Here is a 27904-nt window from a genome sequence, read left to right as displayed (position 1 = left end):
TGTTACTAAGACCATTGAAGAACAGCAAGTTTAACTCAGTTTGCAATATCCGCAGCATGTTGCAGTAAAACAAAGGATATATTGACAGCGTGTTAACTTCTTTTCGTTTAGCTTCAGCTGAGTTTTTATTGTCTGTAAGCAATTTATTAGTGATTGGAAATGCTGCATTTTACAATATTTCTTATTCATGATATATTGTTGTTTAATTATCATTTGAAAGTTTTATCTAGTTTTATCTTTAGTTGATCTTGAAAATATCTAATTTGCCTAGAGAAAGAAACGACTAGGAGTTTTAATTGAGTTTTTTAATACTTTGTCACCAAATAAATTTATCCTGAACTAATTTTTGGCTTTAAATTAGGAAAGTACCGAAGACTAAATCTAATACCAGTAGAACAGTTTAATTATATCCAAATAAGCTGTGCTTGGTAATTATAAATCCTTTGATATATCAAAATCAAGATAGATATCGTATTTTGTTTGATTCGTTAAAATACAATTTAAATCCAAAATTACACTTAAAAGGAAAATTTCGATAAAGACTGTTCTTTGATCCTAAGCACTTATCTTATGATCATCATGAATGTTATCGAAAGTAATTGCCTCTTTCTCGTTAAACTCAACGTTTATATCACATCTCACAGCAATAATGTCATTAAGATTTTTAATAGCTTATTAATTCAAATATGATCCTCATTGCGAACACTGCGTACGATAGGTGGAACGTGTTTTGAATTCAAATCGAATATAATCATGTCTCTTATAAAGATTAATGTTTCAATTACATTATTATTGTTATATTTTATTGGTGAGTATTATTTATTATTATTTTTTTTAAACTGTTTGAATGTTTTTGCAATCGGTTTGATTCTTGTGAGGAAGGATTTTACTTGCATCTGGTTATATTAGTAGTTACCACCCACTGGAATAGCCAGGCAACCTCCTGCCACAAGTGTTTTAAGTGTGAAGAGTGCACTGACCCACTTTGCCTCCAGGTGCTTCCAATGATAAGACCGAGGAGATATGCTATTCATATCTACTTCTTTGGATATAGAGGTTATTTGTACTCTTCTAAGCTGGAGGTCCGCGTAGGCAGTCAAACAGACGGACGTTTTTATCCAAGTGAGATCCCGTGGAAACAAAAATAAGGAACTACGGGCACAACAGTTCACATCATAGTTTCCACACTTGGAGGCGAATAGATGATCTATATTCAATTGATTTAATTATTTATCCTTATTTCCAAGACCATTTTGTAGGCGTTTGTATATATTTACGTTTCTAATGTGTTCGTGAACTATAAGAGAATGAAGAAGTGGAAGATCATTGTTAATTATATAAACCGGCTTCATTTACTCATAGATTATTAAATTTATCGAAGACATAATATATTTCTTCATAATAAATATATTATGTAAATAAGTATATTTATTGTATTTCGTTTTATTGCACAGCACACATTTATATATTATGTATTTTTTTTGTATATAGAAGAGAGACTTTAAATCGTATACTCCTATAGTAATTATGTGTACCTTCTGGTTCGTAGCAATCAGCAATAGTGGAAAGGCATCAGATAGGAGATATGGATCTGTTATTGAATGCATAGACATCAACGTGATTGAAAATGTCAAAGCAACAGATTAAACGTATATTTAAATGAAATACTTGTCCCTTTAAATGTATTAAGTCATAAATAATTTGATAATTAATTAACATTTTAAACGTGACACAATCTAAATGAAATCAAATTATTCTTCATTCGAATCGGCTCATAAAAGCACTTATTAACCGTCATGTTACAGTGTTCAATAAAATTTAAAACAATATTATTTATATTCACAGTGGCATTGATCACTTTGATAAAATCAGTGATAATCATTGTATGTGCACAAGAAGTAAGGATAAGCTTATAACGCCAAGTTTCCGACTCCGCAAAGTCAATAAATCCTTTTTGGGGCAAGGTATCCCCTTGTATAATAAAAATCAGCAGACATTTTTAACTTTGCCCTTTCATGCATTCAAGTAATTTGTAAAAAATACATTGGTAAAGAAGGCATATTATTCAATACAAGATTATATTGATGATAAAAAAGCGTGGAGTTGATGCTTGTTGACTTCCAGGCAGGAGACATAGTATACATGTATACCTAACATGACTGTATTTTTAGATGTTGAAAAACAAATAACTACTGACTTTCTTGCCGGTTCTTCTCGGTAGAATCTACATACATTCCGAACCGGTGGTAGCTTTACTTAAAATAGTTTGTTAAATGACGATTCAAAAGTGCTTGTAAAAGCCTACTTGAATAAAGTATATTTTTACTTCAATTTTTGATTTTGATAGCTCTATTATTATTATGTAGATAAATCACTAATCTTACAATTTTCTTCATCAGTTAATCATAAAATATAAGGATAGGGTGCCACAGATAGTCCCAGGGTTTTCATTGTGAAGTTAAACGCTGAGCTATTGAGATACAGATAGAATATTTAATATTTTTTTACGATACACATTCAACTATTTATTGATATCATTGTTGAGTTAAATATAAATCTCCCGTAGACTGCGTATTTTTTATATCCTCGGCTACTATTATATTCAACTAGTTGAACCTGTGGCTTTACCTGCGAGAAACTTATAAAACACAAACTTGCAATCCCCGTTTTACCTCCCTTTGGGGTGGAGTTTCGTAAAAACCGAATGTAGTAACTTTAACTCTAAGGAAGGATATAGGATATATAGATTTTATTATTTTGTTAGTCTGTATGTGATAAACCGAATAATTTCACATGTCTGAGTTGATCATCAGGTGTTAAGTAAAAAAGTAAGTTCCATCAAATTCGATTCAGTAGGTTGGTCGTGAACAAATCAAATCAATTTTATTCAAGTAAATTTCACAACGAAGCGTTTTTGAATCGTCGATATTAGGCCTCCAGCGAGAAGAAACGGCAAGAAACTCGCATAGTTGCTCTTTTCAAATAAACAGATTTATAATGCTGTTTTTTTTACAATAATGAGTGTCCTGTGATGGAACTCGAGCCTAAACAACAAGCTATAACTAACAAGCAAGCAGCTGATATTAAATTAGACTTAAATTACTTATATTTCATACATTGATTGTAACCTGTAGTGATATTTTGTATAAACTCACTCCACATACGTAATTTTAATGCGTATATTCTTTATATGTCATAATAATAATCACAGTATATATAATCAATACCGTATATTACTTTGTGATATCAAATTTCACGATCGTGCTGTTTGGTGAGTTCGAAGTTGATTCTTGACAGTCTATCGATCATTTAAAGTAAATAATTTATAATTATTTTTCATTTTCATTCCTAGTTCACGCGTTTGGAAAACCTCAGAGGCCTCTACCGTTTCCTCACTTGATGGAATTCGAATTATCCGATATCGGCAAGCCAGTGCACGTATTTGAAGGCATTGATTACGATCTGCTGTCAGGTGATTTGAAAAAGGAATACCACGACTGTTACAGCGAACAATATAAATGTATTCGGTCGAGGTGAGATTTTTTATCTGTTATTAAATCTACACGGATTGGGAGCCCGTGCCTTTGTTCAGTTTCAAACTTACATTATTCTAGAGCGAGTTTACTGCACATTCAACAATAAGCTATTGTCACTCGTACGACGTTTGTAAAATTTATTAAATTCTGCTACATGAGCGTAATGTATTCATCAGCTCAAGCGTGGTTGAATAGACAAAAAATGAGTCATTTATAAGCCGTCCCTTCATTTTATCTCATAATAATAAGACATAATGATTACTTTAAAGAATACTTTAAAGTAGGGTGATATTACAATGTGGGTCTGGTAAGAAATCGGTTGATAAGAGAATTTCAATCTGATGATACATTACATAAGCAGCCTGTAAATTTCCCACTGCTGTGCTAAGGCTTCCTCTCCCTTTGAGGAGAAGGTTAGGAGCATATTCCATCACGCTGCTCCAATGCGGGTTGGTGGAATACACATGTGGCAGAATTCCGTTGAAATTAGATACGTGCAGGTTTCCTCACGATGTTTTCCTACACCGCCTAGCACGAGATGAATTTTAAGCACAAATAAAGCACATGGAAATTCAGTGGTGCCTGGGTTTGAACCCGAAATCATCGGTTAAGATGCACGCGTTCTAACCACTGGGCCATCTCGGCTCTTTTCTGATGATAATGATGACACAATTATATATTGAGCACAGAAGCGTCCATACGGTAATGAGAAGGGATTCCCTCTAGCTATGTTGACTGTTTCACTAGTAAATAGTATTAATTTCAATCTTTTTTTTACTAAACAAAATCTATAGGCTCACAGTTGCCTGGAAGTTTTTTCACTTTTTAGTTTTAATTAGGTGTGGCGCTTTAAAATTCTTCTTATGAACGTCCTTCTTGGTCACTGACTTAGTTTTCAGCGTATTACATTACTACTAAGAAATACATATTACTTTTTTTTCTATTAGAACGCAGCATTCCCCAGTCTGTGGTTACGATTTAAGAAACAAAAGATTCCATAGTTACATTAGTCAATGTGAACTTGACCTCCACAATTGTAATTTGATGGTGGAAAGTGGAAGGGCATTGTATGGGACTAACCTTAAGGATCGTATGTATTCATTGGAATTCTTTAAATTTTTGGAAAAATCTATATTTACATTAAGGTTTTCCGTGCTTAATTTTGGTAACTTACAGGGCTAATGTTTATGTGGACTGGTAGACTTACCATCAGGTGACACAAAATCCACTTCACCTACCTATTAAAAAAAGCTTCTAACACACGTGTACTTATATCAGTACGCCGTAAAAGAGCGTTGTGGAATAATCTCCATTATAATTTTGGGATTTTTATAAAAAAATATATATTTTACCGCCATACAGAAGTACTCAGTATTGTTCTGTTCTGGTTTGATGGGTGAGTGAGCTAGTGTACCTACAAGCGCAAGGGATATAACGTTTTGGTTCCCAAGGTTGGTGGCGCATTGGTGGCCCATTTGCTATTAAAAAAAATCTTTGAAATTATAATCTTATCGGGACTATATTAAAACCATATACTAGTTACATTGAAATTATGTCCTTTAATATAAAAAGATTGTCTGTCTTCGACCAATATCATATTGGTATTCAGGTATGGCAGTTTATAATCTAATAATTTCAGTTTTTCTCACGATGTTTTCTTTTGACAGAGCATGAACTCGCGGTCTTCAGTTTAAGTGATCTCTCCGTGACACTGTCTCTTATATTATTAAATATTTCCAGATATATCAACATATTAATCTTGTATATGTATCTTCTTTTGAATATTTTATTCCCAAGCACGTTTCTGTAGCCGTTTTATACAATGTACATATACCATAATGTTATACCAAATATTTGTTCTCCCTTGAGCATAGGATTTTTTTTATCTGTGGTGTAAAATGCTACCTTACCATCATTGTGTAGCTGCGATCCAGTTTGAATAGTGACTCAGCCATGGGCACAAGGAATACGTAATTGACGACGCATTAGTAAATAATTTTAAACTTGAATGGGTTTCCCGATTTTTGTTTATCTAAAAATAGTAAATTAATGCTTTGGTGTTTTTTTTTCAGGTATAATTTTTTTTATGGGCGAAGGATACGTATGTGAAATCTACGCTCGTAGTAGTAACGTAACTACTGATTTTCCCTCCCCCCCAAATGAATAATTATTAGATGTACGTTTAATTGACAAAGATTTTTTTTTCTGTAATCTTATTTTATTCAATTTCAAATATTTATAATAAAGAGTAATATAATTGTTGGATTATATGCAACTGTTTCTTTTTTTTTATTAGTTTTCATAGTGCAAAGTAATCACTGACAGTTATTTCAAGTACCTCAACCTTCTTGTAAATAATAGAAATGTAAAATTTTGTATACTTTTTTTTTTAACATCGGTCTTGATTTTTTGAATATGTAATTATACCTTTTTATATATTTTATACCTATTTTACATTTACAAAAATTTAATTTACCAAATTGTTAAATAACAATGTAGACACTTATTACAGTGCAATTAAATGCCTAAACTAAACTCAGGAGGTTACATTATCAGAATAAAATAGTTTTATTGGTTGATTTAAAGATTAAATTTTAAATTAATAAATTATTAAGTGTTTTTAATATATGTCTCGTAGGCTGTAAAACAGTGTGACAAAATTGGAATATGGATCCAGTTTTACAGTAATCGTAAAGTTTTAGCTTGTTAGTATTCCAAAGCTGGACTGGCTTCCTCAACTCTTACTTACGCTTTGGAGATACTCGTAATTCCACCGTAAAGTATTTTTGTAAAGTAAGAAGTATATTTTATTTATTTATTTTATTTGGTTCTTCAACAATGTGTACAGTGATTAAAATAATATAATATAACAAAGTGAAGTTCTTATTTGTTATTATAAGTGTCACCAATACTTAAAGAAGAACAAAGCATGTACAATAAAACAAATCAAAATCTTAACACAATGAAGCTTCTTAATTTTAAATTATAAATGCATCAGCATTTGATAACAAAAGACATTTATTTATGTAATTAATCAATGCACAATTAATCATAACCTGAGCCACGTGACTGCCAAATTACGATAAAAGTTCTAAGGAACAATTTCCTGTTCGATTCTGAATCGAAATTTCAATAACGGAGCTTAAATTGAATCGCTAATGGGCCAATAAGACGATAAGTTGAATCTATAAAAAATTTTGTGTCATTACTCGAAGTGTTTGTCACACGGATATAGCTGGAATTTAGGGAGGAATATTGACGTCTTTCCCGTTTAAATTTCCGGTATGATTTTTTGCACTTGTAGTATACTAGCGATCCGCCCAGGTTTTAATGCTACAATGCTGATTCTAAATATACTAAAGATAGTATCACATACAACTTTCACATCTTTTTTGTAATTTGAAAACAAAAACCGCTATGAACTGCATTTTAGATTTGTAATATTTTCGAAAATTCTCATTTAAATTACATCCTGCAAAGGGCTATATTGATCTATACTAAATGCCCAATGTTCTTAAGTTACTTAATTGGATAAGGATTAATGCTTTATTGCTTAAAATCGCTTCGTAAATAAACCATTACATCTCGTACACAGTAAAGAACAAAAAATGACACTGTGGGTTATCCCTAAGAGATATACATAGTATACCATTACCTTTTTAAAATCTACAATGTTGTACTACATTATTTTAATCTATCTCGTAGGGTTCATTCAGCTTTCGCAATATAAGCGAAAAAAAGTGTTTATTCACATAAGAAACCTCTAAAATGATGAAACCAAATTTAAAAGAAATTTTTAATGTCAAATTGATTACATTAGTTCAATTAGAATTGGAGTTTATCGATAACAATTTACTTTTTTATTTTTCTTCTGTAGCCGTAGCGCCGCTGTTTAAGCGGTCAGTAACTATCTTCCGCAATCTTAAATTAATTCTTTGTTAAATTGTAACAATTTAGTAAATAGCAATCATGAATCCTATTTATTTTTCTGCAAGTCTACGGTTGGAGCTCTTCAAAATGAGACATAACCGATCTTTTATGTGCAGCTATCGTCCCATAATCACTGGGACAAAAATCGGCTTACGCTATTAATATATATACCAGTTGCCTGAAAAATATTACGATAATTGAACCTGCTATGAACACGGATGTGTTGTACGATACATTATCAAAGTACGGATCTTGTGAATGCCTATATCTAATTCGTGTCGATAATAAATAAATAAACAAATCATTCAATCCTAATAGTGTATCCGTTCACTCACCGCAAACTTCCAAGCGTCAGTCGTAGCGCTGATATATTGATGTTCCTGTAAAAATGATTTACGATGTTAATAATAATATCATAATGAGGTACTGAGAATATTACAAAATTTTAACAGTGCAATGAACCTAAATCAAGTCCGTTGATTTATTATAAAATTACATTAAAAAAGTATAAAGTAAAAAAAGATCTAAATATTTTTTGAAATGTATTAAAAATAAGAACGTTGTATGTATTAAAAATTGAGAACGCTCAAGTTGGGTTAGTTGATTACCTGTGTATTCTAATCGCGATTGAGAGTTCGGTATGTATCGGATAGTAAAATTATAATTAATAAAAATAATATCTCTTGTTAATAGAAACTATAAATAATTATTTTTGTTGGTTTTGTTGGCCTAACTGAGTACAACCAACTCATCCAATATTCTATCGTCAAACAGCAATACTTGGGAGTGTTGTGGTTTGAAAGGTAAGTTATGAACATCTTAGTTCACATAGTTGGCGGTACATTGGCTATGTGAGTAATGGTTAATTAACTAACAACGCCAATGTCTATGCGCGGTGCTGACCACTTACCATCGGGTTTTCCATTTGCCCGACCACCATAAAAAAATCTAGTCCCGATCATCGATCGAAAATCAATTATATTTTGTTTAAAAAGTTACTCGTATATTTTATTGATCACAAAAGAGGTTGTGACTAATTATAAAACTTTTTCGTTTGAGATGTTCTGTTCTGATTGGTTACACTGAAGTGTTTGTGATTATACACACACACGCACACGAGTTTAGAAATGTCTAAACTTGAGAAGAGGCAATTTTGATAAACGGTCTTAAATGACATCGGATAATGAGCTCGTAAGCCGATTACTTGATATTGATACAGCGATTTTAATTCATAGATGGTTTATTTTGTTAGGTTTAATTATGTACTTCGATAAATATTTTATATTTATTCTCTATGTGTCAGTCAGCCAGGACGTTTGTCCTGGCTGACTATCATCGGACAGCCTGAACTACTGAGTATAAAGCTGATAAAGCTTTTTTTTAATAATGGAAACATTCGCTATGAATCATTTTTTGGAAAAAATAATTTAAAGGGATATGTCCCGCCCTCTTTAAATTAAACTTTTTATATATTTTACGTGTTCAAAGCCAAAACGGCTAAACAGATTTTAATGAAATTTGGCACAGGCTTTAACGAACAAATATGTCTAACAGACCCCCCCCCCCCCTTAAACACAGATGGAAACAAGGCAAACAATCGTTCCCACGTACATGCTCGTATTCAAAGGAACGTTTATACAATTATACAAATATTACACAACCATTTTCAGCATAGTCTAACTACCCAAACAGTGCATAATATCACGTCGTTAACAATTAAGGCAATTATGTCCGTGCTTGCGAATTCCGTACAATTGTAATTGCACTGAAGAAACAAACACATTCTGTATCGCTTTAAATAATACACAATATCACGCATATTTTATTGGACAGAAATATATTTTATTAATTAGCCTTTTTAGTCATCGATCTGATCAGTCATATAATTAGTAGGCACTTGTGAATAGCCCGCTCATTTATTATTGTTGTGTTCCAGCTTCAAGAGTGAGTGCGTGTAACAAAGACAAGGGACATCTTAGTTCTCAAGGTCGGTTGGCATTGAAAATATAAGGCATGTTTAATCTATACGTCTACACTAATATTACAAAATTTGAAAGTAACTCTGTCTGTCTGCCTGTCGCTCTTTCATGGCCAAACCAATGAACGGAATTTGATGAAATTTGGTATGAAGGAAACTTGAACTCCAAGGAAGTGTCAATGTATATTCGCGGAAGCAACTTAGCAACAGTTGGCTTATTTGAGAGTCTGTCTACCTATTAAATAAATAGTCATAATTGAAAATTTTCGAACAATTATTATATAATCTCTGTTATTAATAATAACCTGTGTAATATTTCAAAAATCTAACCTCCCCGTGGAGATGAGTACAACTCATATAAATTCTGATGATATAGCTACCTGTTTGTAATTACAACATTTATATCCATAAGAACATACACGGTTCGCTTAAAATGGATATAAAATTGCGTTATTTGTTTTAGTCCTACTCATCTGTCAGAATGTATGTATATCTTTAAGGGAAGACATGTTTAATGGTATAAACATTGGGATGTGTTGAGTATCCATAATCCGCAACGCAATATGAATATATCAAGCGGAGTGAATGACGCCTTACTGAAGCTAGAACTATTTATAGTTCTATTGAAACTTTAATTAATGATACTTATATCAATTTTCATCGATATCGATCAATTGATTCCAATCGGTATGTTAACGACTGAAATTTAGATCATTGATGTCGTCGATCCGGAAAAACAGATCAAGTTTCCAAAGATATAAATAAATAAATAATGGACAACATCACATACATTACTCTGATCCCAATGTAAGTAGCTAAAGCACTTGTGTTATGGAAAATCAGAAGTAACGACGGTAACACAAACACCCAGACCCTACTACATAGACTACATAGAAAACTATAAGTGGACTTTTTTCTACATCGACTCGACCGGGAAGTGGCGTACCTCATGAAAACCGGTGTACACACTACTCGACCTCGGAGGTCGTTAAAGATATAGTTTTATATTAAATAAGTGCATACGTATTTTCTTTACAATATTAGAAGATTTATATTATGATACCCGAAGATGACTTGTAATTAGCAACATGACTTGCAAAATACATAATTGCCTGATATTGACGTATGTCGAAGAACCGATGCCGTTAGAACAGTCCAGTCCTCGAATGGTCCATTCTAAAAAAGGCGTGGAGACTTAACTGGATGCTAAAGAATTCAAAGCAATTTCTGGAACTATAAGAAAATACAGTTTATATATCTGAAGCGTCTCCTCAAAGTTATATCCAATAAGAAATGATACTATGATAATATACTTAATTGAATAGTAATAAAGTCTAATATCCATTAGTTGCATAACGATATTCTGACACAAACGGATGACAGAGCGGTAGACTAGTTGACCTATCAAGCTTTCTCCATGGCACTTCAGGAGCAACACGGCCTTCAGTAATTAAGCGCACGAAGAATTAGAAATGGCATCATTTTTCCAACGGCTAAGCTTAAAAAGACGATGACAAAATAATACGAGTTCCATTGGAGATTTGAAGTAATTACTTCAAAGTATATCAAGGAATTCCTTGATATTCTATTTGATGAGTTACACAAAAAATTTTAATATCTTACTTCAACTTAGTAGCTGTTGTATATAAGTTCGGCTCCAAGTAGAAAGTAGAATTACTGTTTGCCAATGAATCTGTTCGATATTTAAATATTATTGAAGATTTTTTTTTTCTTAATTTGCAATTGTATCTCCATAGAGGTGTAGTCTATTCTTTTTTTGCATTTTGTCTATAATTTAATTTAAATTATTTTAATATCTTTACACGTTTTTATGGCCAGACTGATGTCTGGCATTTTTAGATTATTGATGCTAAGTATATTCTTTTATCGGGACAAGCAAATGGGTGACGTCATCACATCACCCATTAGCACCAATAATCTAAACTTACCATCGTAAGTTTTCACCACCGACGATATATATTGACACTGTAATAAATACTAAAACACGCTTTACCGCACAATACTTAGTATTGCTGCTTGGCGGTAGAATGTGCGGTAGAATATGTGATCAGTGAGTAAACCTACCCAAAAACTCTTGCACAATGACCTACCACCTAGAAATGTGGCAAACATATGCAAATACAAGTTTTCATTGGGCTTTATTCTATTAGAATGCCTTGTCAGTAATTCCGCTCTTGGCGAATCATCATCATTACATAGTATAAAACAAGGTCGGTTACCGCTCTCTGTCCATTAAACATCTAAACATACATAGATGCTTAGATGTTTAAAATGACACAACGCATTTTAATGCGGTTTTTTTTATTAGATAGACTGATTCAAGAGGAAGGTTTATATGTATAATACATGCACAATATAGTAGAGAAACACTGATAATTTTAGAGGTGAATTTTCTGAACATTTTTTGCGTTTACATGGCAAACGCTGGCTGAACTCTACGAGATGGATTAAAATAATTTACTACAGTATTGCACAACTTAACTCTATGATGGTATGTATATGTCTATCTCTTAGGGATAACCCACAACTCTGTAGTACATTTAGTATCAGCATTGCACCCGTGCAAAACTGGGGCGGGTCGCTAGTATAGAATAAACCAGCTTAAACTATATATTTCTGACGTCTGCAATTATGTGCACAAAGTCCCCGAATTTCCGTGCTCCTTTCATCGATATTCAGAGAATTGACACCGCCCTGACATCCATATTCAAAAAGGCCCACATTGTTACGGGCAACAATAGCTTAGTATTTAATTATTACAAGTAACAAAAACAATACCATACTATATTCGCCGACAGCGGAAATATTGACAAGGCATTCTAGTATTTAAGCCTTGGGCATATCACTCAAATTTCCATATCCAAGTCGATAGTATAAAATTTATAGCTATATATGTGTCATCATTATCGTTACTGAAATCTTTTCTCGTAACAATGATCTGTTGAAACATCGCCAGATCCATTATGAGAGTCGTTAAATTATTTCGTATCGTTTGTTGCTTATGAGTGGAAGTAATGAAGGGTTGGGAACAATTTTACATGTGGTCAGTTATTTTTATATGCGAACTTTGGTTACGATGTGTGTGTGGTTACATCTATGAGGTTGCAATATTTAAGATCCTAGATTCGTTTTCTAGTTCAAGCACTGAGCCGAATATTATCAAACGTGAAGAGCATGCAACGGTGATCCAATTTCTGAATTACTAATTTTATGTGAAAGCTACCAAATTGAGAAGAATTAAATCTAAAAACAAGCAATGAATAAGTTGAATTTATTTATCAAAATCAATAATCAGTTTTGATTAACTTGGGCCGTCATGTAAAAATACCTGGATCAAAAATAAAAATTTAATGACTGATTTTATGAGAAAAAAGAAGTATTAGTAATTCTCTGAAAATAACATGACAGACACATTCTATTAAAAAAGTTTTAGTTGTTAAATGATATTTTAATCGATATCAAAATTCCATACGTCATGAACAGAATGACGCCTTCATTTGTGTTCAATTATTATACAAAGCAGTGACCAAACGAAGATGTCTTGAAAGGTTTTGATAAAAAAAAATTTGTTCATATCCATCTATATATGCCCATATGCTAAAGAACTTTTGAATTAAACTTTTGAATTTTGCAACGTTGACCACCGACTCAGAAAGTAGATTCTACCGAGAAGAACCGGCAAGAAGAGTTTCTTAGTAGTTTTCCACCATCATAATCACAGAGTATGTCAATAAAGTACAATTATATATAAATCACACAAATCACAAATACCTACTATATCTTGTACTGAGTAATATGCCTTATTTATTTATGTATTTTAGACATCTTTTTTTATGTCAAAAAGTGGCAAACGAACAGGAGGCTCACCTGATGGAAAGTGACTACCACCGCCCATGGACATCTGCAACACCGGGGGGCTTGCAGGTGCGTTGCCGGCCTTTAAGAAATAAGTACGCTCTTTTCTTGAAGGGTCATCTGATTTGAATTTGTTGTCGTAGTTGATAATATAAATTAATTTGCACCACCAAATAAAACAGGATTCATAAGAACTTAATAGCTGATCACAAACCTAATGGAATTAACAATGTTAAGACCATTCTAAACAATTTATACAAAATTACTTACGGAATTTAACTTAACAAAACAGGAGGGAGTCTATTGTAGAACGTACTTCCGCTGAGCTAAGTTTGATGAAATTAAACTAATAAAGGGCATCCGGCGTCGCCCAGCCGATATTAAATCAGAGATCCTTGATGAACATACTTTGTCAGAGGAACTTGAGTATTTGTAACCAATTATCTTTCCTACAGATACTTGATTACTGTTAGAATATTATAAATTGAAAAAAGAACCAGTTTAAATTGCCATCGTATTTAATATACGTGATTAAATATTAAAATATTTTTAACGAAGTTGTCTTTTACACGTTGTTTCACTAAAACTACCAAAGAATAACTCGGCAAAATCTCATATGGCTTAGTATTTCCATTAATTTAGGGCCTTGGACATTTATATGACTTGTGTGTATGTTTTGAGTGATTACTATAACAAGTTTTTTTAAACGTTATAGAGAGAGATTGCCCTTAGATTGATGCCGTGTGAAATTTCAACCAATGCGCAACCATTTAGGAACTGAGATATTTTTTTGATATGTGACTGTAGTTACACCAGCTCACTCAACCTTCAAACTAAAATACAAATAAGTATTGCTGGTATTAGAATCTGAAATGAGCGAGTAAGTATTACATTTTATCCAATGCATTAAGTATTTTCTTTTTTTTGTTAAAATACGTTAAGTATAGTTTCTTTACATATTCCACGCAATACTTCATGAATATTAACAATTTTTGAATTACTAATTACTTTTACTCTCATATAAGTATAAATACTACTTAAAATAAAATAATTTATCATATATTTGAACCAACGAAATATATTTTCCATTATAATTTATATATTTCATACAATTCATTAGTGGAAAAGTAATCAAATATCTCTGAATACTATCTAAAGCACTCCGGACGAATATGCCGACAGCGCAAACGAGTTCTCGACTGAATTAAAAACTACAGAGTAATTGGAGCGCAGATGTTTCAAATATCACAGCGTATAAAGATATATTTTTTTATCTAGACACTTAAATTACGCTTTAAAAACAATTATATAGAATTTTGATCAAAGCGTTTGTTTTATTAAGTGAATAAAATCGCATTTATTAAACTGGTTAAAGAAGATCGAGGTTCCACTCGTTCAATGTCTGTTTTCAATTTGTCTCGTAGCCCAGTGGATAGTGAAGTGAATTACAGCCGAAGATTACAAATTCAAAACCAGCTTAACAGAACTAAGTTTGCATTTGTGATAACTTGAATGACGTATCAGATTTTTCCTGCCAAACGTATTCACCAATTTATTTCCAGCAATAGGACTTTTAGGAGGTAGTTCTTTGCTAAGAAAATATTATGAGAAAATTAGTACTTATGGGTAAAATGTCGTCACACGTCCACCGACGTTCATCAGAGGAGCGTTGTGGAATTTTACGATATTTTTCTTTACAGCCAAGAGATAAATACGAAATACTACGAATAGTAGAATTACACATATAAAAACTGACGGAAAGTTTTTAATAGAGCAGATCTATTTATTCACGAAGACGCCCCTGGTAATAGGTTGGCATTTTAAATCTTATAAAATGTCGATTCGACGTTTTACTTGGTGTCAGGGCTTTGTGCAAGCCCGTCTGGGTGCCACCCAACTCATCAGATTTTCTACCACCACACAGCTCAACTTAGTATAATTGTGTTCCGGTCTGAAGTGTGAGTGAGTCATATGCAAATACCAATGTTGGTGGCGCGTCAATGTAAAATATATATATGTTATAGCGCCAATATTTACAGGCGGTGGTGAACATTATCACCAAGGGCCCATTTGTCCGTCTGCCTACCTATTTCATACAAAAACATTGAACCGATTTGAAAAAAAAATATATATTTAATTTCAAACATCAATTAGCGTAAATAGCGGTATACGGGCCGCCTACCGATATAAAAAGGAGAGCTGTCGTGGTACATTGCTTTCCCTATATACTCTATTTTAAATAACGAATACAATGAAAGAAATTAACAAAGCTTGAAAAGAAGTAAATGATAATGAAAAAATTACTATTAGAGTCCCTTGTAAATTGAAAGAATAACAAAAACTGATTTTAAATTTGTATTAAACTTTATATATATATATATATATATACATCTGAATGAGGCATAGCGAAGTTTTCTTACATGACGATTGTAAACCGCGTAAAAGAGCTCGGTTCGAAAATATATATTATGTATATAAGATATTAAATTAACATGGTTATTTTTATTACTACAAGTATTTAAAACGGGATATCAACCATATTTTTGATTTTTATTTGGTTGAGCTCGATGTTTCGACATTATCTTCGAATATCTTGTTCACGAGACAACAAGAGAGAAATACTTGCATGTGTTTTTATTTTGATTTGCAGTTAATCTGCCTTTAATACAATTGATGTTAAAATTTATGTCCTTTTTAAAATTTATATAATTATTTAAATAAGCGAAACAAACTTTAAGTTAACAGAATTACATTAATTTATAATTCGCTTACGAAACCTTAAATCTTATTTATAAGTTTATAGAACTATAAATTGGTTGAATAATGTTTGAATATAGTTTTTTTTTACTTTTATTAAAGACTAATTTATTTGTATATCAGTTTGAAAATAGTCTGCTTAGTATTCTGACAACCATGAACGTTAGCACGTATTGCTTTATTCGTAAATATCTATATATATAATAAAATTAGAGCGTCTGCTTATAATATTAAAATAACCGCGTTTTACTAAATTCATATGTATGTACACGGTACATATAGCTAAATAACATTTTTTACAATTATTGTCTGTCTGTCTGTTTGTTCCGGCTAATCTCTGGAACGGCTGGACCGATTTTGACGGGACTTTCACTGGCAGGTAGCTGATGTAATAAGAAGTAACTTAGGCTTATTGTAGTACTTGTATTTTATTATTATTCTACATATATTTTAGAATTATATGTAAAATAATAATAAAGTCACGCTTTTTTATTAAATTCAAACGCGCACGAAGTCGCGGGCACAGCTTGTTATTAATATAAATTATTTTAAGGCAAATAATTTCTAAATGGAGCTACATCAACTTCGATGCCGTTAAACCAATTGCCATGACAATATACAGTCCTTACGTCGAATGCAATATTTTTAGTAAGAAAACCCTATATAAACAAACACTTAATCTTGGAATTAACAATAGTTATAAATATAGATATATATTTAATATTAAACGAGTAAAAAATAAAGGGTCACAATTACTTCAAATAATTAAACGTGAAACTCAAATGTAAACCAAAATTATAAAGAGTTCAAGTCGTCCGAACGGCACCACGTGTCAATTTGAAATGGCCGTCGTCCCGTCGCTTAAGCCTATCTCAAATTGTGTGAAGTTAGCAACAGCCCAACGCGTCCAACTTCACTCGTTAAATTCTGGGTGTTACCAACACAACATAAAATTAGACATTATATTATTTGTTCAGAGTTTATCGCAACTTAAGCTTAGTGCTGGGCCGACTGTACTTCCAAACAGCTGTGTTTAGTCTTGCTTTTCTTGTTGTTTCAGTTTATATGTTATTTGAGTTAGTTAAATTACAAGCACAACGGATATATACTCTTTGATCCCAAGGTTAACGTTTTGTCGATGTAAATAAGTGTTTTAATAATTTTGACAGTGTTAGTGTCTATGGGCGTTGGTGAACACTCGCCACCAGCTCTCCAGCTCTTTTTTCAATGAAATTTGGAGCTTATTCCACCACGCTTTAGTGTGGGTTTTCGTTGAAGTTAGTAATAAATTCAAGATTTTATCCTTCACCGCCGAGCACGCAAATATTTTAAGCATATTTAAATTTGGAGGTACTTGCCAGGGATTGAAATCGCAATCATCAGTTATCTTGCAGGAATTCTAACCACTGCTGCTCCTCGGGTCGTACAATAAACTAAAATATAGTTATAAACGAAAATAGTTTTATACTATGTCCTTAATAAAGTCTAAGCTTTGAAAATTAATGGTGAGGTTTCAAGGCCAACATAAAAGCTGTTAGGTATATGGGACAGATCACGGCAGGCATTGAATATATGTGAAGGCTATATAATGGCTAGGGTAAAAATCATAATCTCGTTGAATGCTGCATTTTCTGAGGAGAAAATTAAGGCAATGAGGAGTGAGGAAAAAGGCGAGGTTTTTAATAAAGTTTTTTACCCTATTGCTTGAAGGCCCAAGTAATCCAAATGCAAACGCTATACGATAATTTGGAAACAAACGACTTATTTTCTTATTAAGTTATTATTAAATATTCGTGTGATTTTTATAAATGCTTATTTTTCTTAATTTATAATCTAAAATTATTACTAGAATGTTTATTTTTTGTGACTGCATTATTGAATTTTTGATATTTAATTATAAGTGAGCGTTTGAAGAAGAATAAAAAAATGAATACAGCACAAAACAGATGAATATATAGGACTTATCCATGCCAATATATGAAATCAAATCGAAATATACTTAATTCAAGTACTGTAAAAAATATTAGGTTAAGCTACCACCGATTCCGAATATAGATCATACCGAGAAGAACCGACAGGAATCTCAGTAGTTACTCTTATATTAAAACATAAAGTCATGTTAGTTAAATATGTATATATATATATATATATATATATAATTTTGTACTGAATAATATGCCTTTAAGATTCATATATTTTTTATATATATATCTAAACAAATTGTCTAAATAAAGCTTTACAAGAGAATTTCAGAGGAAATTACTCTAACATCAAAACATTTAGATCCCCGCTACGTTAATAATAGCCAATTATACTATTAGATTCAATAAGATCACAGTGCGAGCCAATGTTTGGCGTTAATCAAGCAATTACGCGTCACTGATCTGCTTTGCCAAAGTCATGACGCCAATTATTCCACATCAAACATTCATTTCATTTAAAGATATTCGCATACATCAAATGTCACATTGTTTACAATTATGATAATCGATGCTATTTTCTTTTTGCAGGCAATACGTTTTTATGTCATATAAGACGTAATCAAAATGAAGTGTCTGTTTGTAATAATATTAAAATAACCGTTTTTTTACTAAATAAATATATATATATGGTACATATCCAAAAATAACATTTTTTACAATTTGTTTCGGCTAATCACTGGAACGGCTGCATTGATTTTGATGGGACTTTCACTGGCAGATAGCTGATGTAAGACTGAAGCTTTTATTTTAGAATTATGTATAAAATAATAATGAAGTCACGCTGCAGTGTCCTCGCATGCCACGATTCCGGCGTCACGTCGGATGCCTTCCACCAACGACTTAATATCACATAAGCAGCCTTATACAAAATTAATAAGTTACACTAAAAACTGCGAACTGATCTGCAACTTTTTTGTTCAAAATACAAATGCGGACGAAGTCGCGAGTACAGCTTGTGTCATATAATACAGACAAATGGGTTACTTGATAGTGGTCACGACTATCACAAGTACTGTAAGAAATATTAATAATCTTCATATCGCCAACGCGCCGTGAACCTTGAGAACTAAGATGCAATGTAATGTCTGTAAACAAGCACCCTCACTCTTTAAGCCGGAACATGACAATGCTGTTTGGAATTAGGCTATATGATGATACGGAGGGGTTTGCACGTTTGGCTTTTTATTTAATAATTTTTTTTTTCCTCCAGGTTAATTGTACACGAAACAGAGGGAAGGTTTTGGTTTATCTTTTTTCTATGTTCCTTCATGTTTTTATTTCCATGCACAAATTATATTTAATTATACCATTAACAGCCTGTATATTTCCCACTGCTGGGCTAAGGCCTCCTCTCCTTTTGAGAAGAAGGTTTGGAGCGCGCGCGTGCACCGCGCTACTCCAATGTGGGTTGGATACACATGTGGTAGAATTTCGTTGAAATTAGACACATGCAGGTGTCCTCACGATGTTTTCCTTCACAGAGATATTATAAACACAAATTAAGCATATGAAAATTCAGTGGTGCTTGCCTGTTTTGAACTCGCAATCGGCGTTCTAACCACTGGGCCATCTCGGCTCCTATTGTATACAGTTTTAAATAATATTATATTAAATATTATAAATTTTGCATATTTTTAGTCATCCTTCTCCATTTCCACACGCTTGTTCAAATTCACGGGCCACTAATGTATTATAAAAACAAATGAAGCATATAGCTCATTGATTCTTCCTGTGATTTTGACCTGTGTCTGGTTTATACGACGTTAATCTACTGTGCCGTATGTGTTCTTTGATATTATAATGTTATTAGGATTACTCTAAAAATCGACAATGTCATAGAATTTTTACTCCTTTAATAAACTTCTTTTAGACTTTGAATTTCATTTGAATAGATGAATACTGTTTGCTAATTTCTGTCCGCTTTCGTTAAGTCAATAGCGAGTATACCGCGACCTCGTTTGCTTAGTTCGACTAAGAACACACTTTTTTGACTATCTTTGGAACCCCTTTCGAGTTTTGAGTTTAATGGAATTCACCACCGGTTTATACGCGTGCGAATAAAGTAACGTAAGATTATTTTAGCCGGAATAATAAATAAAATAGTAAATAATAAATAAATATTGGACAACATCACATACATTACTCTGATCCCAATGTAAGTAGCTAAAGTACTTGTGTTATGGAAAATCAGATGTAACGACGGTACCACAAACACCCAGACCCAAGACAACATAGAAAACTAATGAAGTTTTTCTACATAGACTCGGCCGGGAATCGAACTCGGGACCTCGGAGGTCGTCAAATAATGTGAGTACATCTCCATTCGACTCTATGCAACAACATCGATCGATTGCTTATTAAATTTATAAATGTTTCAGTAAATACATCTACATTATGAGAATCTTCTAGCGCATTTACGCCCGAGCTTTGTTTAAGGGAAATAGAAAGCGATTTTCGTCTTTATTTATATATAGTCCAGTATTATTTTTTTATGAAAATCAGTCTTATATCTTCAATAGTGTGGACTGATATGTTTAAAAATTTTCATGTTGCATAAGGATTTTAGTTTGGTGGGATTAAATTTTTTTTTTTTTTTACGAAATGTAACTCAATGTCATTAAACCTCCTTTAACAATTTATATTTTTAATGAGCTGAGATGGCCCAGTGGTTAGAACGCGTGCATCTTAACCGATGATTTCGGGTTCAAACCCAGGCAGGCACCACTGAAATTTCATGTGCTTAATTTGTGTTTTGTAATTCATCTCGTGCTCGGCGGTGAAGGAAAACATCGTGAGGAAACCTGCATGTGTCTAATTTCAACGAAATTCTGCCACATGTGTATTCCGCCAACCCGCATTGGAGCAGCGTGGTGGAATATGCTCCAAACCTTCTCCTCAAAGGGAGAGGAGGCCTTTATCCCAGCAGTGGGACATTTACGGGCTGCTAATGCTAATGCTAACAATTTATAAAGTAATCATTAAATTATTGATTTTATTTAATAATCACCATAGTCTTGATAGCGACCATATATAATCCCGGTTAATTAATTTCATTTGACCCAATTCGTGGCTCATTGTGATAGTCAGAAATTGCAATAAATTTACAGATACATCACGAACCTTAACTATCTACCTAGATAGGAAATTCTTTAGCTTTACAAGAGAGAATTCAGAAAACTTAGTATTTGCAACAACGTTTATTCAATCTAAAGGAACTTCGGAAAACTATTTGATCTTTAACTACATAGACCCTTACATAGTTCTCTAAGTTATTGCACAAAATATTTTCATCAAACAGCCTAGTTAAGCAATTAGCTGATAAACTTGTACGTGGTTGTAACTTTACATTTAATCTCATTACATTACATTACATTACATTAGCAGCCCGTAAATGTCCCACTGCTGGGATAAAGGCCTCCTCTCCCTTTGAGGAGAAGGTTTGGAGCATATTCCACCACGCTGCTCCAATGCGGGTTGGCGGAATACACATGTGGCTGAATTTCGTTGAAATTAGACAAATGCAGGTTTTTCACGATGTTTTCCTTCACCGCCAAGCACGAGATGAATTATAAACACAAATTAAGCACATGAAATTTCAGTGGTGCCTGCGAGGGTTTGAACCCGAAATCATCGGTTAAGATGCACGCGTTCTAACCACTGGGCCATCTCGGCCTCATTCAAATTCAAATCTCATTATGTGATGCATAAATGCTTGTTAAAGCTTTCACGAATAAAGCACATTTTGATTTTATATCTATTGTGTTTTGAAGCGTCAATAGCGATGTAAAAAGTCGCCGGATCGATCCCGACTCCTTGGGCTATCGTCGTACCTACTCCTAACACATAATAAGCTTAAAAGGAGGGTAAATAGGAATACAATTAAGTATTCAATTAATTTGGGGCATCACTACTATGCTTTTTATAAAAATAATATCAATAAATAGATAATATAAATGCGTTATGCGTGTTGAATAGTATGGAAGTTTACTTGATGGTGGTTTTTGTGAACATCTGGGTTCACCCGCTCATCATTATATTTCGCCAATCGGAATTAGTATCGGCGTGTTTCGGTGAGTAGGCAATGAATAATAAGGAATTATTTAAATGATCAAAGCGCAACTTACTTTTAGATGTTAAGTTACAACACGTGTGCCTGTCTTTACGTAGGTTGGTGATATGAGAGATTGCCAGTCCACTTACCTAAGTGACCATTTCCCTTAACGTCAAAATCCATACGAATGACAAAAACTAATCACAATATATTATATAGATTAACAATTTAATAATTCAACAAAAAAAAAATCTTAGAACTTTTCAAAGGTAACAAAACTGTCTGTTGTACAGCTACTCTACGCCGCTGTCACGATATCCGCTGAACTAACAAGTTATGGTGAAATAAAGCCGATTATTCACTAATGAGACAAATTCCACGCAAAGTTTCTGAGGGTCTTACTAACAAATAACAAGGGCCGTGACGTCACGAAACGGGAAAAGAGAACACACGAATACTTGGATGAGTTCTTTCTAGTACCCTTTAAAGAAACATCTAGAAAAAGAACTTTTTTATACAAAAATACATAAGTGCCAGATTTCCATTCGACACGATGCCTCGTAAGTCTAGTGTCTAGTTGCTAGCAGATACCGAGATCCTGATTTAAAACCGTTATTTGGTATGATATGCCATGCCAAAAAGTTATTTGGTTTTCTATCGAAAAATTTTCAATAGCACCCATGAGTAAAGCCGTTGGTTCTCTAACGGAACTTTTTCCAGTCGTGTTGGATTTATTGTCCCATCGGATTATGGGAGTGAGGGAATAGAGAGTGGACCTGCACTTTGCACTGTGATATGACCTGCGTTGTTGGCTGGTCTTCCTTGTGATTGGATGTCGTTGCCAAAATCGGTTAGGACATGATAACTTCACAATGTTTTACTTTACCACAGAGTACGAAATGAATTGTAAACACATACATTTTGGTCTGTACTGTATTCGAGTCCTATCTCGGCTTTAAGTTTTTATTAAAATTCCCCGAGTGAATAAATTAGTCTGGATAATACGGTTTAATGCAAGACATTTTCTTTATATATGTACAAACAAAAGTACGTGACTAACGAGTATAAATGTTTAATTCGTAATGAAATTTTTACATCGTCTCTCCGCTGGGTTGTCTCAATTTCTCGTGATATTAGATGAAATATAATGTCTTTAGAAATTGCATTGTCATATTAAAGCAACTCATCATTTTCTCCTAGACTCTATAGAAATTTATTTCCTTCTTGTGTAACACGAACACTGCAACCGACTTTATTACAGACCTAAAGCTCTGGCAGGGCCAGAATTTTACCTTGAAGGTCTTAGAATTAAATTGGAAATTTAATTCTCTTAAAATCTTAGAATTAAATAAAGAGAAAATTGTCATAATTTTATTATGACAATTTTCTCTTATTTTAGAATATTACTTATTTTATTATATACTCTTTATTGCACTGAGAAATTTTACATAGTAATTTTACTCATAAAATTATTGTTCACAATCACATATTTTTACCATTATATTATTATTTTTTATATATAAAATGTACATTTAAATCGTTGAACATGTTAAATTATACAACAGCATTCTCTTTTTGATAAATGTTATCGTGCGAGAATAGAATATGATTTATTTTTTGTGATATCGGTAGGCAGAAGAGCAAATGGGCTACCTGATGGTAAATGGACACAACAGCCCATAGACAATGGCGCTGTAAGAAATCTTAACCATTTCTTACATCACCAATGCGCCACCAACCTTGGGATGATGGAAGATGTTATGTCCCTTGTGCCTGTAGTTAAACTGACTCACTCATCCTTCAAACCGGAACACAACAATACTAAGCACTCCTTTTTGGTGGAATATCTAATTAGTGGGTGGCACCAATCCCGACAAGGCTCTACCACCAATAAAAAAGCCTAACCACCAAGAAAATGATTTAAAAAATATAAAAGATAAATTACGGTAATGATTCTCGTAAAAAGCAGGATCCTTAATTTTTGGTTACTCCAAGTGGTTACATAATAATGATGAGTAAAAGTCAAGATCTATTTTAGTCACGCCGACCATTCCGAAGAATAGCCAACTGCAAAGATGACAATAGAATCTCAGAGATACTCAAATGGGTGTGCTTATATAGACGCACTCTTTATTATTGTTCTCATATTCCAATAGAACATCGATTCAACGCGAGCGGAGACAGTTCAGGCACAGGACCGACGACTATAAGATATACATTGGAGCATTTACTTGTAACAGAATTCGCCGATTTATTACAACCTGAACGCATTGGTATTACAAGCCGCCAAAGGCTTTTTTTATGGCATTGGTTGGCGGAAGAGCATATGGGCCACCTGATGGTAAGTAATCACCATCGCCCATAAACAAAGGCGGTGTAAGAAATATTAACCATTCCTTACATCACCTATGCGCCACCAACCTTGGCAACTAAGATGTTATGTCCCTTGTGCCTCTGATTACACTGTCTCATTCACCCTTCTAACCGGAACACAACAATACAGAGTACTGTTATTTGAGGGTAGAATAAACGATGAGTGGGTGGTACCTACCTAGACGGACATGAACAAAGCCCTACCACCAAGTAAATTTAAATGAAAAGGCTCTCTATTATTGTAAATTTAAATTTGGCATCCTCTACTATTTGTTTTTTTTTGTCTTATTTCTACTTTCAAATCAGACATTTCAACGAAAAGCAAACATTAGATAGAATTAACTACTAAAGGTCTTGCAAATTTTCAATCACTTGCCGTGAGCATTACGTCGAACTCAGCGTCGAGCATACACCGAAACGTTACATCACAGCTAAATGAAGAGAATCCAAGTGATTTCCAAAACCAACTTCAACTCCAAAATGCTACTGATATATTTTTTGTCAATTCCATTGAATTCAGGCCTTCGGGATCTGGCTAACAAATTAACCACAACATCATGAAGCGGCTTAAATGACAATTGCTATAAACTGAACATGTTTATAAATGATCATCCTCTAAAACATATTAAATATAAAAACTATATCTATAGTATAGGAAGTACAGAAATTTCGGTCCCACGCTTACCGATATATCGATTGGTATTTCTGGGGGAAGCATTGAACTGATTACAATAGAGGCATCGCGTCGCGCATTATGTAGCAGGACTATTGAATTAATTTATGTACAAAACGATATAACGTGATATGTTAACAATGTTTATAAGAGAATTAGGAATATCTTGTCTCCAGCGTATTTATAAAATGATTGGGTTGGTTTTTGTTAAATTTAGTATCGTTGGAAAGGTTTTGACCCGAATTTTTTTGAGCGTCGTGCATGGTTTCAAATTGTACCCAGCGGTAGTAAGTTTATTGTGATAAGTTTTCGGAGTAAATATCTTCTAGTTGGTAGTATGTGTTAATTTTCTTGTGTCATAATGTACACATGCAGCTTTGCAACTAGATTTCAAATAATAAATTTTTTCGACTGCATTCCTAATTTAAATTTTAAATAAAATGGTACAACAGAATTCCAAAGAGCAGTTCTTAGTATTTTTGTATTCAGGTTTGAAGAGTGAGTGGACCAGTGAATATAACAGGGGACATTACATATTAGTTCCCATTGTTGGTGGTTCGTCGGCGATGTAATTGATGGTTAATACTTCTTACAGTGCTATTGTTTATGGTGGTAAATACTTACTATCAAATGTCACATTTGAGACAAAATTATTTTCAATCAAATGTAAATAAAAAAAAACGAGACGGATCATCTCGCAATGGTACGCGTAGAACGCGTACATCTCTACTGATTGCGGGGTTAAACCCAGGCAAGCATTACTGAATTTTCATGTACTTAATTTGTGTTTATGATGCATCTTGAGCTCGGCGGTGTTTCAAAATTTTTGTTTCAAATTTCTTTTCAAAGTCCACCAACCCGCATTGGAGCAGCGTGCAGGCTGTTGCTATATATTGCTATAAAAAATAACTCAAGTAATAATAATCCGGTTACGTATTACTATTTCCAAGTTTTGTATGAAAGTTTTTAATTGACTTTTTACTTCAATATTGAAACATTTTGAATGTTGATCTTTCTGCTTTAACTAACCTGACGTAATCAGTTTTCTAACCTTCGTTAAAATTCGATTTATTTCAAGAAACAATAGAATTGCCTTTGATTTATTGTATTTTGAACCGAAACGTCGGCCTCATCTCTCAAATGGAACTATATCGTGATCACGACTGCTTCGTTAGCCTAGTGGAAAATATTGAATTTTTGATAATTGCTTCTTGCTAATAAGTATACGTACAGCAGAAGCCTGTTGCTAGATTATTTGTATTGAAACATATCTTTCTTAGAAAATGCTTTTATATTCTATGGTCTGAATTCTTTGACCACAATGGACTATTAACCCAAATTATTACAGAATCGAGAGTTCAATTGCTTATACATTTTCGCACTACAATACCTTGTGCATAGTTTTCTTGTGGCTGACTTAGGTAGGTGACCGTAAAATGGTAAAGGTTGTTTAACCAAGTCATCAGCCTTATCGTCTTTGTAAAAAAATATACATTAGAAACCATCCTATGGTTTATAGGATGGTATTTAATGTTGAATTCTGGATCAAAGTAAATGATTGCTTCGCCTAAATACCAATGGCAAATATCTCTTTTTATCTTCAAAGGTTTCACATTCTCTCTCCGAACATTCACATATTTCAGAAGAAATTAATTTTGCAGATTGAGCAAATATAAACAGTACGATGTTTTAAAAACAACGTACTTTTTAAATCTGTTTGGTATTTATTTTTACTCGTGAAGGTTTTGTTATTAAGTTTTCGATGAGACGAACTGTTATCACAAATTAAGATATCAGTGGTGATTTTACAAAAAAAAAAAAATATTTAACAATCTCAAAATTCCTGTGTATAGACACAAAACATATTTGAAATGTTAAAAATGTTCCTGTAAAACATAATAACTGCCAATTGTGATTTAATGTCAATGTCAGTTTAACGAAATAAAAACGATTTATTGCCGAATTGATACCGTAAAATACAAATTATTAATATAAATTTATCCCTGTATTTTATTTGTAATACCTCAGATTTATTTATCATTATATAAAATCAAAATAACAATTACACTATATACAAGTACACACAAACAGAAACATGTACAGCTGGAAATTTCCCACTGCAGGGCTAAGGCCACCTCTCCATTTGAGGAGAAGGTATGGAGCATATTGCTCCAATGCGGGTTGGTGGAATACACATGTGGAATACACATAAACACGATTTCGTTGAAAAAAGACACATGCAGGTTTCCTCAAGATGTTTTCCTTCACTTGAGCACGAGATGAACTATAAACAAAAATTAGGGACATGAAAATTCAGTGGTGCTTGCCTGGGCTTGAACCCGCAATCATCGGTTATGATGTACGTGTTCTAACCACTAGGTGATCTCGGCTCTACACACACAAAACAACACACATTTTCTTATAATGTGGTGTACAATATAGTAGTTTTTATAGATATGTCAATTTTATAACGTAAATCCCAATATTAAATGACGATCTCTCCAAAGATCTAAGAGCTGAATGCGCTTAATTATAAATTGATATAGCCTAATGAATTATAAAATTTAATTAAACGTAAAATTAAAGTTCGCTTGATTGAACGATTTAATCAATAGACGTGAATTGAATATTCAATGAAAACGGTTCGTTCAAGCAAATTTTGGTAAAATAAAAGATTTTTCTTGGTAATTTCGAATAGTTAAACTTTGTTAATTTTACTAATTACATATTTGAAGAACTAACTTGTTC

At 33.0% G+C, this 27904-nt stretch overlaps 1 protein-coding gene across 1 annotated transcript in view; it reads right to left on the bottom strand.

Annotated features, from left to right (window-relative positions):
* LOC125073127 (octopamine receptor beta-2R) overlaps positions 1–27904 on the bottom strand; it is a 211578-nt gene that overhangs the window by 130699 nt on the left and 52975 nt on the right. Inside the window, exon 2 of the mRNA XM_047683831.1 lies at positions 7802–7846. The gene's annotated coding sequence lies outside the window, so the exon portion shown is untranslated. The remainder of the gene's footprint in view (positions 1–7801; positions 7847–27904) is intronic.

The sequence above is a fragment of the Vanessa atalanta genome, chromosome 23 (assembly GCF_905147765.1).
Source record: "Vanessa atalanta chromosome 23, ilVanAtal1.2, whole genome shotgun sequence".
Lineage (NCBI taxonomy): Eukaryota > Metazoa > Arthropoda > Insecta > Lepidoptera > Nymphalidae > Vanessa > Vanessa atalanta.
Note: the sequence above shows the minus strand (reverse complement) of the source record. Positions and strands in the feature narration are given on the sequence as shown.